Raw genomic sequence first — 5993 nt, forward strand, 5'->3', positions numbered from 1 at the left:
ACGGGGATTCGAACCAGCGACCCTCAGATTGCGAGTCGAGCGCCCTAACCACCTGGCCATGCCGGGCCATGGTTGTAAAGAATAATGAATAATGAAACTTGATTATTAGGGCAGTATATATTAATTTTTTGATAATGCCGTATATTTAACTCAAGTCGAATATGAAAATTAACACCCCCCAACTATTTTACTGTTCGTAACGTCGAAGTGATATACAATTCATGTACATCCGCAGGGGGGGGGGGCAAGGGGCACTTGTCCACCTAGAATATGAGAAACATAATACTTTTATTTGTTCATTCAGCATATGTATATGAATTTTTGCCCCTCCTGGAAGACTTTGCCCACCCTGGGAAAAGTTCTGCGGACGTCCATGGATATACTTATAGTAGAAAATACCTTCTGGCAATTAACCAGAAATTAATTAACCCTTTAAATTGTTAATCCTTTCTATTTCATAGATTTTGTAGTGGCCTGACATGACTAGGTGGTTAGGGCGCTCAACTCACAACCTGCGGGTCGCGGGTTCGAATCCCCGTTCCACCATTCATGCTCACCCTTGCAGCCACTCTTCGTTGGTAAAAGAGTAGCTCAAGAGATGGCGGTGGGTGGTGATGACTAGCTTCTTTCCCTCTAGTCTTTCACTACTAAATTCGGGACGGCTAGCGCAGATAGTCCTCGTGTAGCTTTGCGCGAAATTCATAACAGACTAACAAACACTTCATTAGCTACATTTAGCCTACGTCGATATCCTTGTGCGTGGGAGGGCATTATGATAATATGATATAAACAGGGACGGCTAACGCGAAATTCATAGCAAACAAACAAACTTTTTGTATTGTTGTCTTTCTGGAGAAAGCAAAATACCGTTGGAGCCTTTGGGTTATCTTTTTTGTACTAATTTTTGTTATCATTGGCGTAGCAAATTTCAGAAATATCAGAAAGAGAGAAAAACTAAAACTTTAATTCGACGAGTGTGGATTCAAACAGAGGAATAAACAAAACATCAACAAAGTCAACATGTTTAATTAACAAGTTACAAATTTCTAGCCAATGTGCTGAATTATAATATGAAAACCTGGACTGGTATCTTGGTTGACTAATTATCTGCCCGGTAGAGCTGGAGGCTCAAATTTCACCCGATTTTAATTTTAATTTCTTTAGGAAGAAACTTTTCACTTCAAAGAACAGTGTGATTTTTTTTTTTGAATTTCTCTTATTGACACCAAACCATGAAAACTTTGTAGATATCGTGATGAAACAAAATGGCGGTAATAAAATCGCCATTTTAAAATCACCTTTGAAATGTCTGAATATTAGCAATGACAATTTCACAGTATTAGCTGAGCAAAACTAACACTTATTGTACTTATAAAGCCGCCTAAATCGCTAAATACGTGTTTATGGAGTGAATCAAAATTTCACTATTTATTTAAGTAAGTAAGTAACTTTTCCAGACAAGCGTACAGAAAACAATGATAAACCTTATTGTTCTGATTCTTTCACAGAACTCTTTCGTCTGGGGTTCCAATGATTCCTTTCTCGTACCGAAAAGAATACCAGTATATATATATATAACTGGCGATGCCCTACTTTGGGCATGTAATTAAGCTTCGAGGGTAGGCTGGCAGAAATAAGTATTAAAATCGAATCGAATATACGCGTTCTCTGCGCTTGCTATTGCTAGCGCACAAGCTAATAAACAGGAAAACAAACAAGTATGATAAAAAAAGATAATTTTATAAAGACAAGTTGGGGTAGATTTTTACGTAACCTAGCTAACTATAGTAATATGGAAAGTTTTAATGTTACAAGAAATATTGAAACAAGAAATTCAAAACTACAAAACTGAGTTAGTTAAAATTTAAAGCTATATAAGGCTATAATATTCTAAACTGAAAAATGACCTATTATATTACTAACTGTTTTCGACTCTGGTTAGCAATCAGTTGAAGGCTTCAAATGCTTGTTAATGGCAGTAACAGTACCTCTATTAATTAGTGAAAGCTTCAAGTGTTTGTTAATGGCAGTATAAGATACCTCTCAGGAATTTACACACACACATATATATATATTAATGTAGTATGTAAGTACTGTAAGTATATTGGTGTGTTGGACTAAGGATTCTTCTACAGTAGGTGTCTGTGACTTGTTGGCGATAAATTCAACAATAAACGAACAGCACGCACTTCATTCGTTTTTAAAATGATATATATATATATTAGAAACAAGTTGAACGTATGTACAAAATTCTTTACACTGTGGATATCATAGTTGTATCTTAAACACTACACAGTTCTCTTCTTCTTGTCAAAAGTCCACTTAAGCCAATTCAATTACCTTAGAATTCAGTTGACAAGCCTATATATTTTTCTCTCTATCTCTATCGCAATAACATTCATGTATAGTTCACTTATGTTGTCGTTGAGTTACCGCGGTTGTATCCTGTACTTTTAATAATCGTCTGCTTTCGTACTTCCAATAGTCGTCTGCCTTTCGTAAAAGTCCACTGAGGCGGGGTCAATTACTTTAGAACACCCTTTGACGAGACGACTTATTCTCTTTATCTCTTTCAAAATTGTTTATCTCACTCTAATATATCAATCGTTAAGCCTTTCATATCTACGACGGTTAACTTTTCTCTGACCCATCTTCTCTTTCGCGTTACTTTACTTTTTCTCTCTGTTTCCGCTCGTCTGGTTGCCGTTATTTATACGTCTATCACTTAGGCCTTCTAGAAATCTCCGTAGCCTCGACATCAATGGATTACAAACACAAAATAGATAAATTAATAATACTACTTAGAATAAACAGACTTTTATATCTGACAGTACCTCTATCGACTGGTTGAAGGTCCCAAGTATTTGTCATAGTAAAATATACTCCTTCCATCAGTTTGTGGTTCAACTTTCTGTTAATGATAGTTATATTATACTATTTAATGATAGTAAAGTATATCTTTTCTTCGCAATATTAAATTTTCTCATATGTGACTGTAATAATTTTTTCCAAGTGTCTTTCTAAATATTGGTACATATGCACATCCTCTAAACATGTGCGGTTCTTTCATGTTAATTTCAAACAAAATCAACATTGTTTCAGTCTTGATCTAACATATCATAACCACATTAGTTGTATTTCTGACAAAAATGTTATAAGCATCATTAATATTAGCGAAAATGACTCTGATAGAGTCATTCTTCTTTCTCTTGTCATTAATGGCTCACTAGCATCGTGACTCTTTCTGTCACTAAGTCAGGCTTAACACACTATATAATAATTTTACTTTTATTCTTGGTTACTAATAACAAAGCCAAATTCACTCATATTAACTCAGATTCGTGAGACATACCTGAAATGCTGAAAAACGGTCTAAACAGTGCCCAACAGAAAGAAAAGGAAACACAATTTATAACAATATGTGCTTCATTTAACTGATATTAAAGAAGATAAAGTAATTCTTTTAATTTTTAAATATAACTTAGTTCTTAAACGTTCAAATTGTTTAAGGGCTTTCTATTGGGCAAAGGAAAGAGTTTAAGGATTTCTTGTTGGGTAAAGGAAATAGTTTTAAGGACTTCCTATTGGGTAGAGGAAATAGATTAAGAACTTCCTGTTGGGTAGAGGAACTAGTTTTAGAGGAATCTTACCATTTATTATCTTTATAATAAGTAGCATTTTTTTACAAACACGAAAAGTAAACACGTATTTAATTGGGAATCGTCATAAATGTCGATCCTGGTGTTCGTAATTTACAAAATTGTACATTCAGAAAACCGTGAATAATTGAAAATTAGAAAGAAAAAAAAAGACGAAACCTACTAAACAAAAGCAAATTTATTTGAAATAATTATTTTCTCTGTGGCACTCTTTTTCATACAGATTCCACTATTTTTTTATTCATTTTATTTACTTTCAGTTCCAATTCTTTTTAAACATCTAAACTGTCTGGTATTCAGGTAAGCTGATATCTGCAAGGTAGTTAGGTTTAGGAAATGTGCTGCAGAGAATAATTCCAAACAGAGACAGCAAAGTAACAACAAAAACAAGAAGACAAATAAACAAGATGTTTATTCAATGGAGTGTGTAGGTGTAATAGTTACTATCCTGCTACTCTGTTCCGAATAGTAACTATTCTATCTGTTGAGTGAAAGGGTTACTATCTTGAAACGTCCGCACAGGACAAGGACAGAATTGTATCATTCCACACTTTCAAAACATTCAAAGGCTCCAAGTGCAATAACCCAAAGCTAAAGACGTCACCGACTGTTCCAAATAACATACACAAGAGAAAACCCCTCAACTCATACCAATTTGTACGAGTATCTCTATCACCTTTTGAGATGAGCTTGCCCCCACCTCCCCAAGAGAGTGGACAAAGATACAGGACCAAAGTAACATAGGTTTCAAATCGTCAAGTCATTGACATAGTCCGTCATAAGTAGAAGGATTAGCACCTGTTTACGACATCGTGACATCCGGTTAACGAGAGTGTTATGGTTACTTGCAGAACACATGTTAACAAATTTAGAAAAAATACCCGAATATACCCAATTAAAGATATATTTTGCACTAGTTATACGAGGGTGAAATTAAAAACTATTTCAGCCATGACATTCGGGTTTGTTTGTTGTTTTCTTAACTTTTCATCCTAAAAAGTTTAGTGCAAATTGTAGCTTTCTGTCTGTTAGCAACGTTTACACCAGCTCTCACGAACTATTTATCTATTTTGAATTTTAATTTTAAAACCAAAGGAACGTGTCATAATTTAAAACATTTTTTGAGACATAATTTAAAAGATGATTTAAAATAATATTTAAGATTTATGAGAGGAAAAATAAAGTCTACCGATGAAGACAGAAATGGTTGTAAGAATGAAAACTATATTAATTACATGAGTCGAACGTTTCGCGAAACATTTATTCAACGAAGTCGGAAAAGAAAGAAGTATTAATATATATGCAAATTACGTAAAATCCGAATGACGTTTGAGAATATGAAGCTTGGAAAACAATTAAAAAAAAAGGTCAACATTCCAACATTAACTTCAATCCTGGACTTAAAGAAAATGGATCGCCACATTGTCTGAACATCAATAGAACTAAAAAAAGTAATAATCTGTTTAAGTCTGTATACCGGAAAACCGGACGTTATACAAACTATTATTGTTTTATTCGGGTTATATTATTTAAATTTGGCCATGCTCGCATAAACAGATTTTTTTTATCGCTGCTCTAGTCACATCCATTATAGATCATCAAGAGATTACTCTGCTAAATAACATTTTAAAACGAAAGGTTTGTTTGTTTGTTTGAAATTAAGCACAAAGCTACACAATGGGCTATCTGTGCTCTGCCCACCATGAGTATCGAAACCCGGTTTCTAGCGTTGTAAGTCCGCAGACATACCGCTGTGCCGCTGGGGGGCAAAAAAAAAACACGAAAGGATACCCAATGAACTTTCTAACTGATGTCACACCTAAGTTACTGAACAACAAATTCAAGTATCGAGATAAACCATGCACCATCCCCAAATTTTCTCTCTTATACGTACACTGTTCATGGTTTTCAAAGCTTAGAGACTAAAAAATAAATCTATAGATTGATGAAAATTCTTCTACTCTCCGAATAAATTGACTTCTCTCTAAACCCGGATTCTCACTTAATTTTCTTTCACTATAAGGACCTACTACCGACACTCCCTCGTCCATGGTTGTGCAGTAACTGTAAGGTCACATATATTGGCAAAACTTTAATGCTGCTTGCAAGTAGTCTATGAGTATTTAGATGTATTGAGAAGAACTGATCTTTAAGTAGTAAAACCGCGTGGTATCGAGAAGAACTGATCTTTAAGTAGTAAAACCTTGTGGTATCGAGAAGAACTGATCTTTATCTAGTAAAACCTTGTGGTATCGAGAAGAACTGATCTTTATCTAGTAAAACCTTGTGGTATCGAGAAGAACTGATCTTTATCTAGTAAAGCCTTGTGGTATC

The sequence above is a fragment of the Limulus polyphemus genome, unplaced genomic scaffold, assembly GCF_000517525.1.
Source record: "Limulus polyphemus unplaced genomic scaffold, Limulus_polyphemus-2.1.2 Scaffold3208, whole genome shotgun sequence".
Lineage (NCBI taxonomy): Eukaryota > Metazoa > Arthropoda > Merostomata > Xiphosura > Limulidae > Limulus > Limulus polyphemus.